General features: G+C 43.2%; 1 protein-coding gene across 1 annotated transcript in view; it reads right to left on the reverse strand.

Annotated features, from left to right (window-relative positions):
- Positions 1-13,185, reverse strand: part of LOC107997376 (acid sphingomyelinase-like phosphodiesterase 3a) — a 30,914-nt gene extending 17,729 nt beyond the window's left edge. Inside the window, exon 1 of the mRNA XM_062086095.1 lies at positions 12,560-13,185. The gene's annotated coding sequence lies outside the window, so the exon portion shown is untranslated. The remainder of the gene's footprint in view (positions 1-12,559) is intronic.
- Between the last annotated feature and the right edge of the window lie 948 nt (positions 13,186-14,133).

The raw sequence follows: 14,133 nt of genomic DNA on the forward strand, positions 1-14,133 counted from the left end.
AAGCACGCGTCGTTCTCGTCCCTCATCTCTTTTTCTCTTTCTTTTTCGCTTTTCGCTCAAATACGTGTGATATTTGAAAGCAGAGACTATATACTTTCGATTTCGAAAGATAATTAAAAGTTGGGAAATACGAACGAGAAAATTTGTGCAAAGTAAAGAGGTTAGGAGAGGAATAGCGAGGAATAACGTAACGTACCGTTGTAAACATCTCTCCTTTGAATTTGTATACAAAAGTTGTCGTATATTTCCGTGACGAGTAATAAATGAATTTCATCCGAAAATGAAAATGAAAGAATACGAAGCGTTGAAAGAGGACAGGAGTTATTACGGAGTGGCGTTGACAATCGATAATATACACGTGCCTGGAATACAATATGCTTCGTGAGCTGCTCTTTTACTGGGCTTTTAAAACGGAAAACAGTTCCTCTTCCGAATATGTATTTACGTGTTCTATCGAGTTTCGCCCTCGAGTTTTTATATTTTTCTAATGTGAATATACGATTTCTTTGAATATACGAATTCTCGTTTCGTTTGATATTTCAGCAACGTTCCATTAGAATTAATTAGGAAAAAGAAAGGAAAAATATACGTGATATAGCTTGTTCGGAAAGTAATTTCGTTTTTTCACACGAGTGTCGCTACTTGTCGAACGAATTTATCCAGCCAACTTCATGCTAATCCAGCCAACCGTTTAGTTATTATATATTTTGAAAGTTGGCATTTCACGGTTTCTTTATATAAGAAAAATTCGTTCGATTCTGCGCAGTTGCATTTCTCGTGCGTTTCACGAGCAAAGATGGGGGGACGAAAGAAACATTTTCGATGTATTTTATTTTTTCATTGCCGAAAAAGCGAGAATGCTGTTCAGACAAGAAAATACGCGAAGTCTATGGAGAAAGTGACGACTCGAAAAAAGATTGGTTGGAGAACACTGGTTTACGATCATTACCGAAAAAGTGAGAATGCTGTTCAGACAAGAAAATACGCGAAGTCTATGGAGAAAGTGTACATGAAAGATTGCTACGAGATCGAATTCTACTGTTTACGATCAATGTGTGAAACGACTTGGTGTTTACACATACGAATACGTGACGACTCGAAAAAAGATTGGTTGGAGAACACTGGTTTACGATAATGCGGTGAGGATATGGGCCAGTTGTTAACGAGCGAATAACGAATGTGATACAATTACAAAGGTATTAAAATATGGATAGGCGACGCGCTGCATAGGTCGATTACGATCGATCGTATTGGCTGTTGGCGGCGAAGTGCTTCCGGTAAAAAGGAATTATCCGCGAGCGGCGTCGATGGAGAGCCGGAAATGCGGGCATTAGCGTTGAACGCGGCGGCGATAAATACGCAATTTTGTGGAAATTTTATCCGCGTATACCGGGGGACACGCGGCCCAAATTCGAAGCAATCGTGAATTTCGACGATGACAAGCATCGTCATCCGCGATCGATGTTGCTTTTACTACTGCTTTACCCATCGGGGTAATCGGGCAGAAATGAAAAATGGGCATGGTGGGTCGAGTGGACGACCAGGTTACGCCAAAGCGTTAACCTTTCTTCTTCGTTTTAATCCCGCCCCGTGATACGACTCGATCGAGTGGATTTTTATTATATATACGGAGCAGAAAAACGTTGCGCGCAGGCAAGAGTTACTTACTTACCACGAATCGAAAATAAGGTACAAGTATCGCCGTTGAAGAAGAAACATCGAAGATTGAAGATCGCGAGGAGAGAGTAATTAAAAGTTGAAGTTGGACGAAGAGAAAAAATTTTTGTTTCGCACGTTGCAAAGTTTAGAGATGAAACCGCGAAACGAAGGGAAAGTTTATCCTCGCAAAATCGTTCATCTTAACGCGATAAAGTGGGGTTATAAGTTTCAACGTTCGCGTGATAAATGACTCGGACTGTTTATCAATTTTCGTTGGAGGAAGGAAGCAGGAACGGTAAGTAAAAACTAATCGATTAGTGGCCGAGTAAGGATTAAATTTTAATATAACGACGTTGAGGAAAATTAAACAGAAAATTAAAGCCGCGCAAGTTGCGAAGTTTAATACGAACCGTCTTTTTTCATTTTCTCCGCGACTCCATAGAAGCATAAAAGCTTGCATCGTCTAAATCCCAATTACGGAGTAAAGCAACGAAAGTGCGCACGCTAATTATATATATGAGTGCGACGAACGCAGCAAAGATACGATAGAGTTGAGAATCGTGATAAACTATCCGTTCCTATATCGTTTATCCCGTGTATCGATTTCATTCGACTCTGTCCGATCAAACTTTGTATCTCGAACTTTTCGCTTTTTTCTTCTCTTTTAAATACGCGTACGAGAGCAGTGAAATTTATTTTTTGGTGTCGAAAAACGTTAATGTATCACAAGGTGTGAGAAAAGATAGATGGAAGAAAGATATGAAAGAACGAGTTGGAGGGTACGAATGATGTACGAGTGGACACGGACGAAGTAAGGCGTGATATACGTGTCGCGATGTATGTATATTTCGAGGGAAAACTTTTTGCGATCTTTTACACGGTATATGTAATTTAAAAAAAGCCCGTGAAACTATTCGCAGTCCGGCAATTCCAAGTCGCATCTTTCGATCAAGATTCTTTCGTTAATTAAAAATTTCATTCGGAATTTCCAAGTTAATTAAGAATTCCCTTTGAAATTCATAAGTTACAACTTCCTTTTCCTTTCGGGAACTCTTATATAAGAAGTTTTCCCTTCTTCATAAAGCTGCGAACTTCTTTCTCGTATCATCGCCAAAGTTTATAAAAATACAAATAACGCTTTCCAACTAGATGCAAGTTGCGAATTAATCGTCAAAGGTCGCCAAAGAAACGAGAAACAAACGTGAACGAAGAGAAAGAAAAAAGAAATTCTCTTTTTTTCGATCATCTTTTTTTGCGACAGGAAAAACTCCTTTTCCTCCGGCTTTTCAATCATTTCACGTTCCATTATCGAAAAAAAAAAAGAAAGAAAAAAGAAAAAAAGGAGGGAAACACGTTTCGCGTATTATATATAGACCGCATATACGCGAATTCAAAACAGACCGAGCCAACAACAAATAACGAACATTAATATAACATATCGTCAGAAACACCAACGCGTCCAATCCCCTTTGATCGGTACATACCGGTCGGTGTGTCGAAAACTATTCTTTATCGAAACGTCAAGCCATCGGTTGCCTGAATCTCTCTCTCTCTCTCTCTCTCTCCCCTTCCACCTCCATTTTCCCTCTCCCTCTGTTCGGTAATCCTTTGGTCGCGGCCATCGTGAATCAGCAGAGGATCCCCCGGTATTCGTGTAAACGGAAAAGCAGAGAAATTCCCTGTGGCCCGCAGTCGTGGCCCGAAATCGAGCTTTTAAACCGATACTTTTATCCGACGATAGTGGCGCAGAACGAATCTCGAATCTCGCTGGTAATCGCGGTGATGCGGTTTCAATGCGGGACGGATCGAGGGAGAGACAGACAGAGAGAGAGGGAGAACAAGAGGTGGTCGTCATTTGCGCCCGTTTCACGAAATTTCGGCCGACCCTCCCTACTCTCCTGTTCTCTCTCCTGCAGGCCCGAGTCGTCGGTAAATTTGTTCGATGTTGTTTGCGTTCCGTTCGCCAAGAGAGGGATTGTTGAAAGTGCGGTAGGTTAAAAGCGTTGTTTGATATTTAGGACTTTGTTGCCCTCGGAACGGGCGAAACCGCACGGTAAATATTCGCCTCGCAAAGGCGGAAGGCGTGTAGGAACGATGGAGAGAGAGAGAGAGAGAGAGAGAGTTATTCGAAAGGATTGAAAAGTAACGTGAAAGTAGATTCTTCGCGATCGTTGATTTATCTTTTTCTTTTTTTTTTTTTGTTAACATCGTTGAGAGGATCGATGAGAGATTTTTTTTTTTCGATCGAATACGATTCGGTTGGAAAAATTGGAACGAAAGGTTATATAAAAATATATATATATAATAAAATGTGAGGAATGGGTTGAAATGAATCTCGACTCTCGAGAGAAAATAAGGAGAGAGCAAAAACTGAAACGAAAACGAAGTCCAGAGATGAAAAAGAAAATGAGTCCCTTCACTGGGTATACTTTTTTTTTTCTTTTCTTTTCCCCCCCTTTTCTTCTTTCTTTTTTTTTTTTGCGAGAGCGAAGATTCCACGATATTATTTTTGCATGAATTCAAGACGGTAAGAGAAAACTCGATTCACCATTTTCTGCTTTGATTTTTCAGAGCTTAGATAATGATATCTCTACGGTCTATTGGTCAATTTTCTGTCAAAATTATTATCTCCTCGCTTGTTATTTATGACGCTACGCGTATATATATTATTAAAAAAAAGTTGACGCAACGTATTTAAGTTAAGCGTATAATAGATCAGTGAAACGAAATTCGGTTACAATTTTAAAGAAACTGACCGCGACGAAATTAAAATTAATCTCTCGGGCCCATATTCAATTCTCTATAAATCGCGTTTTCTATCTGACGGCTCCTTACGAGGCTATATCCGGCCAGTTGGTTAACGAGAAAACGGAGGGAAAGATAAACGCGTCAAAAATTTCTTGCTCGTTTATGAGAAGATCGCGTGTGTCACGTGTTTCGCACGGTCTAAACCCCGCCCCTTGTCACGTGAATCTTTCGAAAATCGCCCGACAACACGCTTTTAAATTCGACAAAAATCACGCGTGCGAGTCGATTTTCTCGCCTCTCGCGGCCGTCCCCCTAAACAAGCGGGCGAGTGTCGTTCGCTCACGTGACAATTTCTTAACTCGCCGCAACGTACGCTAAATTTTAACAACCGGGTAGCCCGTCTCCCTTTCGCACTTTACGACCGCCACTTTGTGTCTCTCCTCTTTTCTCCCCACCTTCTCCCTTCCCCTCACGCTCACTCCCCCCCTCCCCTCCCGCCATCTTTTATGCGCCATCCGCTTACGTGCCTTCCAAGTTTATCGGTAATCGACCTTCGCATCGAGAAACCGCATCGGCACGCGATTCATTTGCAACGATATCGCGAGTGAAAAAAAGAAAAAGAAAAGCTGGAAAATTCACCGAAAATTCGGCTGAAAAACGGGATCGTAAGGGGAACACGAGGTTGAAAAAGCTTTGATGGAATAATTACTCCTGCTGGATCCTATGTTTTCACTTGTACATTACGTACTCCTCCTCGAAAAACTCTGTATAGCGCAAAATGGATTTATGAAGGTATCTGGTACATATTTCATATCCGAGTTTAATAATTTTTTTCCTGTACAACATATTTTTTTTTTTCAGAGAGAATTCCTTCACGGATAATTTTTTTTTTATATTTGTTTATACTTATTATTTCGCAAAAAAAGATGCAACAAAATGTAATAATATTAATATGCAGTTATTATCCAATCTTATTTCAGATCCGTGAAGAAACTCTGTCTCGTCGCTTCGTGAATTTATCATATTTTATTCGTAGAATTAGGAAAAGAATTTTGTTTCTACTCGAAATTCACTTTCCAACTAAAAATATCATTTTTACCTCTCTCTCCAATTCCTACGTCGCTTTTAAATTTTCCAAATATAAAACCATCGATTTAAGCCCTCCTCCCCCCTTTTTAAAACCTTTCCTTTATCAAAATTTTATCAATTTCCCATTCTATCCCGTTCGAAATTCTATTTAGCCCTGAAGGAGCATCGCCACGGGCAATGAGATCTTTCCATTCGTGCGAGCTTTCGCCTTCCTCCCTCCCCCTATCCGACCCGCCCTCTATCTCTCCGCTTCGTTTTTCACCCGCAACCATCTGCATTTTCTGGCGTGCAATTCTTACGCTGGCCGCGTGCTTCTTATCGACGTTATATGACTTTCATGCTCGTTAAGTTGGCCCGCCGCCAATCAGGGCCGCATACGTGGAACGTGCCGTGGCGCTGCTGGGCTTTGTGAAGAGAAACGGAAGTCGTCAGAAACTTCCAGTTGGCACTGAGCAGCCGAATATCGTGCATGCAATTACTCGTCGCGCAAACGACAACGAGCAAGTTCGCGCGTACGAGTTGCCGTTGTTGTGTCATCGTCGTAGTTTCACGATACAGTGACTCTGGAAATGGTTTGAATCGGAAATCACGACGGCGAAACTGTTGTATATCGTACGATGTAAAAAAAAAAAAGAAAGAAAAAAAAATTGATCGATCTCCTCCGATCGTTCGCTGAACGAATTTTTTGATGAGAAGGGAGGAAAGAGAAAAAACTTACGTAAGAATTTTCCAAGAGATAGAGAAACGGTTTATGAAAATGGGAGAACCATACGTACGTGGTTGAAAAGCAGGTTGCGCTAACAACATATACTGTATCAAGTTGATTTATATTTATGGTTTAACTGTTGGCATACAAGCTACTATCAAGCTTTCGCGTAATAAATTAAGATTAAGGTTTCAGGTTGAACCTGCGCTTTACATTCAAACTTGTTTGCAAGTTGTTACACGTACAAACTTGTTTCGCGAATTTGTATAAATATATAGTATATATATATAGTAACGGAAAACGAAATAGCAAATTACACAATACAACACGAATTACCACGGACGGTAAAGTATTGGAGAAACGATACGTAAACGTAAGTTTTACTTACGCTTACTTGCTATCCAATTATTCGGCTCGGTCGGTAATGCGAATTTGTACGCGGTCACGTGTTCGAGGAAAGAACACACGCGTTAATCGAGATGATGAAAGGATATTATTGCACTTGATATCGCGCAAATCTCTCTTCTTCCTTTAATTCTTATAGATCTCGATCCCCGTTATCGATCCATATCGAGTTATTATCGCGCGAGAAAAAGAAATTCTCGCGATAAACTTGGGAAAGGGGGAGAAATGAGGGCGCGCAAACGAATAAATAGACGATACCAGTTTGTACGTCGTCCCGAGACGTATTCGGGTTAAAAATTACTCTACGCGATGCGCGAATAATTCACGCCAGTCGTGCAATTAACCCATAGGGCGTCGCTGTAAATTGTGAAAGTGTCGGGGAAGAGAAAGGAGGAGGAGGGGGGAGAGAAGAAGAAGAGGAAAAGGAAGGAGGGAGGGGTATGCTGGGAAATCGGGAAAAAAGTCACGATTAGAACACGGATTTGGCGCGCAGTTTTACGCGAAGAGAAAATAGCGGGAAACGAGGTGGAATGAGGAGGAGCAAGCAGGCCGAAGAATTTCCTGCGCCGCATTTTTACACGCCAGAACCTCTATCTATACTGTTTCCTTTTAATGCCGCTCGACCGCTAACGCGGCTAAAAGTGTGCAATTCAGGCCACGGTTCAAACGGAAACGAACCTCGTTCGATCCCCTAACACCTGTACTCTTCTTCTCCTTCTTTCCTCCTCTTCTCCCTTATCGTCCCCTCCCCTTCCTTCTTCCTTTCTTGAATATTTCTACGCGTCTTTTCACGTTCACTCGGTGTAAAAAAAAAAAACGAGTTGGACGTGAAAAAAAAGACTGGTAGAATGATACATATGCATAGGAAATTAACAGAAAAATTTCAGAAGCAGTGGGAAGGAAAGAAAGAAACGAGTTTGCAAAGTTGGAGAATGAAAAAGAGAGGGAGAAAAAAAAAAAAGAAAAAGAAAGAATCGGAATGAATATAAATTTGAAATTTTTATTCGAAACAAGAGAACCAATATTCCCTCTTGAAACTTTTTAATTTAACTTCATAAGATGTTTTTAAATTTTAAACGGATAAATAAACTCTCTATCCCCTAAAGGATGCAAAGATTATTTTCGTTCTGCCACATGTAACCCTTATACACGGTAGTGTGGTACAAACGATATAGTATAAAGATAAAAATATAACAAGTTTCTCATCGAAGGGCAATCTTCTTTCTCAATCATTTATAAAAGGATATACGTTAAAATCGTCCAATACTATTGAAAAGAAATAAAACTCGAATCAAACGCGATCTAGTTTCCTCCAAATATTCCTCTAACATTTGAACACCTATAAAAATAATTTTCTTCGCTCTCTCGAATTGGCATTGATCCCTCGTCCGTGTACGATTCGCGTCTCTCCCTCCCCCTTTTACCTGCAAATTTATTCCTCGAACGTGGCCTGCTTTGGCGACAGATGTATATCCAAGATTTACGTGACCCTGTACCGCTTCCACCTCGCCCGCCTGCTCGATAATTAATGGTTACGCTTGAAGACGTTAAGCTAAAAGCGTCAAAAAGCAAAAGGGAAGATATTCATTGTGATTTACGACGCGCAAAATATGACCGGTGGGCTTCGTTTCGCTTCCCGTCGCTTTCGTCTCTCATTTGCATTTCGTCTGCGCGCATTCTCACGTACGCCAAGATCGCCGAAAACTTTCATGAAGTTACGTTTTCGCGAAACGTTCTCGCGCCGCGGAAATTTACGTATTTTGGAATGGAAGAGATGGAGAGAAGAGAGATACGTAACGTCCAAAGACGTTGAAACCGAGAGATCGTAGATTCTCTTATTCTTCGAACGTTTCGTACGATGTACCTGTCAAAGAACATTACGGTTCGCCGTTCGCTTTACGGCAGCTACGAATATACGCGTGCGAATTTTATTCTTTCTAAAAATTTACGTAAGAGAAATTTGTGCCAGAAATATATACATATATGTGTACGTGTAAAAAGAGAATACAAATTCAACGTATAAACAAAAGATTTAGTAGAATTCGTAAAATTATTATATCGAATTAAGGAAAATGTACAGCGACGATAGAAATGCATGTATAATACAATTCGTACGATTTCATACATCTTGACACCTCTCTCTATTTATAACTAAATTATTATGAACGATTCGAAGCTCTTCGTTGCGCGAAAATGTATCGCCTCTGATAAATAACGTACGCGATGGTTTCGTTCCATAAAGGATATTTTTCGATCTATAAGTTAATCGAGGAACGCTTTCATTCCGTATCGTCGTCCATCGTAGGCGAACAATTCTGATAACCGTGATTATTCTTCTTATTTTCCACCCTTCGTATTATATTATTCAAAAGTATCCTCAACTAAGTAATCGTCAACTCTTTTTTCACTTTTCTCCAAGCAATAAATTATTGTACGCCTTAATCTTCTCCAACGAATCGCTCTATTTGCTCGTTCGTAATTACACAATCCCTTCTAATGATTCTTTCGGATTTCTAAACCGTTCCGTCTTTGTCCTCTTCTCCCCCTTTCTTCTCGCTCGGCCCCTTCTCCGAAAACAATTGCTTTTTCATTCATCATCCATCCTACGAGTCAAGAAATACCTTTCAACCTTGATTTTTCACCAATGACTCCTCTCTGCAAACTTCGAAATCACAATCGAACATATAAATAAACCTCTCCCAGCGAGGAAAGTAAGTCTCGCTTTTCCCTCTTAATGGAACGACGCCTCCCCCTCTATTGAAATTTATCGCGCACGGAGAATTTCATCAAACATCTTTTTCTAACAGGAAATAAACCCTCCGCCCTTATTGCCTCGAGCATTACCCCTTTCTCCAAAATATCCACTGTTCGATATTAAACATCCATTTGTAAATAGTTATCTCAGAATTACGTCATCCTTCTTCCTCCAATTTTCCAACCCTCCTCGACTTCGAACGAGTTGCGCGTTCCAAACGAAATTTCCTCGATTTTTCCTTCTTCGTTCCCGGATTCACGTGTGTGTGTATATATATATATACGTGTGTAGGTTTGGGATAAGGATGGAAAAATCGAATGACAAATTGGTCCGCAAACGAGATCCTGCGTTGGAAAGGACATACGGGTAAACGGTGACGATCGTCGCGAGCGTATAAACGGTTTAATTATCTCGCTGTCTTACGATTTAACGGGACGAAATTATATATATATATATATATATATATATCGGTAAAGGGAATTTAACCGAACGTAATTCGCCGACGAGGACGAGAATTGTACGCGACGCGCACACCCGTGTAACCACAATTGTGCCGGAAATCTGTGCAAAACCGAGTCGTTATCGATTCACCTGATCAAAATTTCCCAACGAGCGGCGAGTCCCCCTCGTAAATATTTACGACCGCTCTCTCTCGGTAAACGAGAGACGTATTCACAGAAGGGACGACGCATTTTTTTAACACGTCCTTCTTTCCTTCCTCGATCTCAAGGAGGGTCTTTTTCGCGTTTCAGGATCAGGTGCACGTAAATGGAAGGTTGGAAGGGGTAAGGGACGGGTAATTCGAACGTGTCAACGGCGAGGGCGAAGGGCCGTCCGTCACGAACGGCCGTGGTACGAAGAGAGCATCGAGGATGGAAAATTCGAGGGTGAATCACTTTCGCTCGTGTTACGCGCAAATTAAACCTTGGGGTAGGCCGTGGTTTCGAGATAAGGCCGGGTGGCGAAGTAATCACGAAAATAGTTGCCGCACCCTCCCCGTCCAGTTATCGCGATTACGTGGATTTTTTTCAAGCGCGATTATTACGGGGTCGCTACGAGCCATCGTCTTGTTTCTTGTTTTCTTTAAAACGATGGAAAGGAGTTTCGACAAGGAAGGAGTGACCGAACGCGCGAGAGAAGGTATCTCGAGACAGAGAGTGCTGGACGAATTGAATCGTCGACGAGTTGTCGATCGAAAGAAAAAAGTTCGAAAAGCCAGAGCGAGCGATAAAATATTCATCGGAGTGAAAGTGACGAGCAGGAAAACTGGTGGTAGAAAACTCAATATTTCAGAGGTGATTAAACTCTCATTCGAAAATTTTACGCGCGGAAAAAGCACGTGAAAACTCACTGACCGTTTTATCAAGACGCGCGCGATTAATATATGCCGTGAGAAATCGTTTCGTCCCGTTTTCAATATCCAATCCGCGCCGCCCGGCTGATGATGGCTCGCGCACCGGTGCGCACGACGCTCCATTCGTATATACACAGTTTATTTCGCACGGAACTGACATATTTTTTTTTCCCTCTCTCTATTAAAAGTTTTATACAGAGCGGCGAGGCACGAACGAACGGACAGAATCGAAATCGGGCGTTACGAGCCCACGTCCGAAACCCGAACGCGTACCACGCATCGATATATCTGCACAGAAACTGTCTCTCTCCCTCCTTCCTATTCCTCCGTCAATTCGGCCGATGAACATTCGCGGTGAAAAAAACGTTCCGTTCGTGGAGGCCGACGGCCGAGAGGAAACGAAAACGCGAGATGCAACGCACGTTTTTTCGCGCGTCGAAGAAGAAGAGATGGAAGAATCGGGAGAGCAAATGTCGGCCAGAGTATCGGGCGAAAAATTTCCTGTTTCCATCGCGGTAATAATAATAATAATAATCACCGGAGAATTAAATTCTTGCCGCGCAATGTCGTTATGGAAAATTGCGGAATTTCGTTTCGGCGACGTTCGCCGACTGGAACTATTCTGCAGTGTTCGTTTCCTCCCCCTTTCCTTTTTTTTTTTCCTTCCATCCTCGTTTCCGCGCGACGACAGAGGGAGAGGAGAAGGAGGAGGAGGAGGAGGAAGAAAAAGAAGCGGAAAAAAAGGAGGGGGGAGGAAGGTGAGGCGAGCAAAAGCGTAATATCCGAAGGAAAATTTGTTCGACGAAATGAAATTATCGAACGACGACGATCTCGCATTATACTCGCGGCGTACGTGCTCGGCATCGCTCGTCTCTCGGTTACCACGTCCCTTTAATACGTGGACTACGTATCGAACTCGCGTCGTAACGTTCGCTTCTCGAATCGGCGGAACCTCTTCTTCCCGGAATTGGACGTAGTCGATTTTATAATTCTTTCGCAACGTTACGAATCGATTCGTGGCCCGCGACGCGACGTGCCGAGTCTCAATTTCTGTTACGCTCGTTCTTGAAAAACGTTCGATCGAGGAGAAGATACGTCCAAGGGTGAGGAATGCAAATTTTGCAAATTGCCTCGATCGAACGCGAGATCGAGACGGCTCGTAACCTTTGCTCGGAGGACTTGAGGTGAACGAGAAAAAGTTGCACGATACTTTTAATTAACACGATGATGTTATCCACGAGGATCTATATCGTTTCGAGACATTTTCCTTCTTTTTTCCTCTCTTTCCTTTTCTCGAACGACGTTCGCATCCTCCCCCTCGTTTAAACAGTGAAGACGAATGCGTTTTCTCTACGCACGAATTTTATTCCACAAGATTGATTACCGCGTAAAAAATATCGAGATTTATTCCTTGATATCCCGTGCCAGAGTTATCCTCGATCGTTCATCGAGATCCTCAAAGTTCGCGGTTATCCCTATGAATCGAAAAATTCTCGTCGATCGTTTCTCTCTTTCCATTTCGTTCCTTCTCTCTTTTCTTTAAACGCGAGATACGTAATAAATAACAAAATAATAAAAAAAAGAAAAGAAAAGAAAACGAGAAAAGTATCGAAACCCGTATATTATTATTTCTCTCCCGGGACGAAGTCTCGTTCCAAGGAGTAGTTCTTACGATACCATAATCCCTCACCGTTGTCCACATATATTCGTTTCCGCGTAGATGATTACATACCACGGTGTGTATTCGAATCGAAATTTCGAATCGAACGGAAAAGGAAAGGGAGCGACGGAATGATTTTGGTGCGCAATAATCGGACATAGAAGAGATGTAATCGGCACTTACGTGTTGGTCGTCGCCTGGTACGTAAGAGCGTGACACAAGAGAAAGTCAATCGTGATGGATCATAGCGGGACACACACACCCATACGCGCGAAACTTACGACCGCGTCGTACCACGACGTAATTTCACGAAATCCTTCGGTCGCTCGCACCATTCGATCACGGCCACCTATCTATTATCCACCTTTCCTCGATCATTCTTTCGGAATAGAGCGAAATTTTCCAAACTTCCTTTCTTCCTTCCTTCCTTCCTTTCTTCCTTCCTTGCTTAACGGTCCGTTGGAAAAAAACGCGCCACCTCGAGGCGGCAACCGGTCGCTCCCTTGGCGCGTACGTAGAACGCGCGTTGCACTCGATCGTGGATACGATCGACGAAACGATCGAGGGGAAGCGAGACGGATGCCGTGCGAACGGGGACGAGAAGAGACGCGGGAGAGCGCGCGTTTCACCGTGAGAGAAAAAAAGGAGGAAATGGCGCGAGTACGAAGCGTGGCGGAACCGTGTGCGGTCCGCACCCTCGCACGAGACCTACTCCAACTTTCCTGCTGAAACCGGTAGGTAGGATGGCAAAAGCGACGCCGGCGCTGCCACCACTCGCTGCTACCACCACTACCCGCCGGGAGTAGACGAGGATGGCTCCGCCGGCTTCGCGGCTGCGCCCTTTCGCCTCTCTCCAACCTATTATGCCTCTCTCGCCCGTTCGCGCGCACAGTCATAAACACACGTATACACGCCGAACGCCTTATCGTGCAGAGTGAGAGAGGGAGAGTGAGACAGAGAGAGAGGGGACCAACACGTTGCCACCAACGTGCTCTCCGCTACTCGCCCTATAATAACGTTCTCGCTCCTTTGTGTAGGTAGCTCGCTTCTTCCTTCTCCCCGCGCTTCGTCTCTCCGTGGCCTCGTCGCGCCACATCCTCTCCCTCTTTCGCCGCAACACGTAGCCCGAACCAGCTACTTGGCCTGCCCCCGTCTACACCCCGCGATACATCATCGTATCGCTTTATGTCTCGCCTAACGTTTTATTAACCGGAGGATCAAGCGCGCCAACCTTCTTTCCCGCGCGCCTCTCCCTTCCTCGCCATCCTCCCTCGCCGCGATCTTCGTCCGGATCGCGGATTGTCCGAGCGGCGCGGCGATACCGTTTCTTTTCTTCTCTTTCTCTCTTTTCCTTTCCTTGTCTTTTTTTGCGACGTTGCCGTTAATTCGCCGTGAAGAATCCCCCGGAGGAGAATACAAGGCGAGCATAAAGCGAATAAAGTGTAAACGAGAGATTGGACGCGATCGCGAAAGTGATATCGTACCAAAGCAAGGGGAGCAAGCGAAGAAGATTGAAGATCGTCGCGAAGAAGCTTGAGGGAGTTGATTCGAAGAGTTGTCGAAACGTTGGGATCGAATAATTAAGATTTCAATTTCGACCAACGATTTCTTCTCCCTTCCTTCGCGTGGCAAGAAGTTAAGAGTTAGAGAAAATCGTGCCGATCTTGAAATGGCAGAATTTCAATTTTTCAATTTCGCGTTGCGAGGAGAAAAGAAGGATGGGTCGAAAAAGGCGAATCCCGGGTTTAATACCGGAT

The sequence above is a fragment of the Apis cerana genome, linkage group LG15, assembly GCF_029169275.1.
Source record: "Apis cerana isolate GH-2021 linkage group LG15, AcerK_1.0, whole genome shotgun sequence".
Classification (NCBI taxonomy): domain Eukaryota; kingdom Metazoa; phylum Arthropoda; class Insecta; order Hymenoptera; family Apidae; genus Apis; species Apis cerana.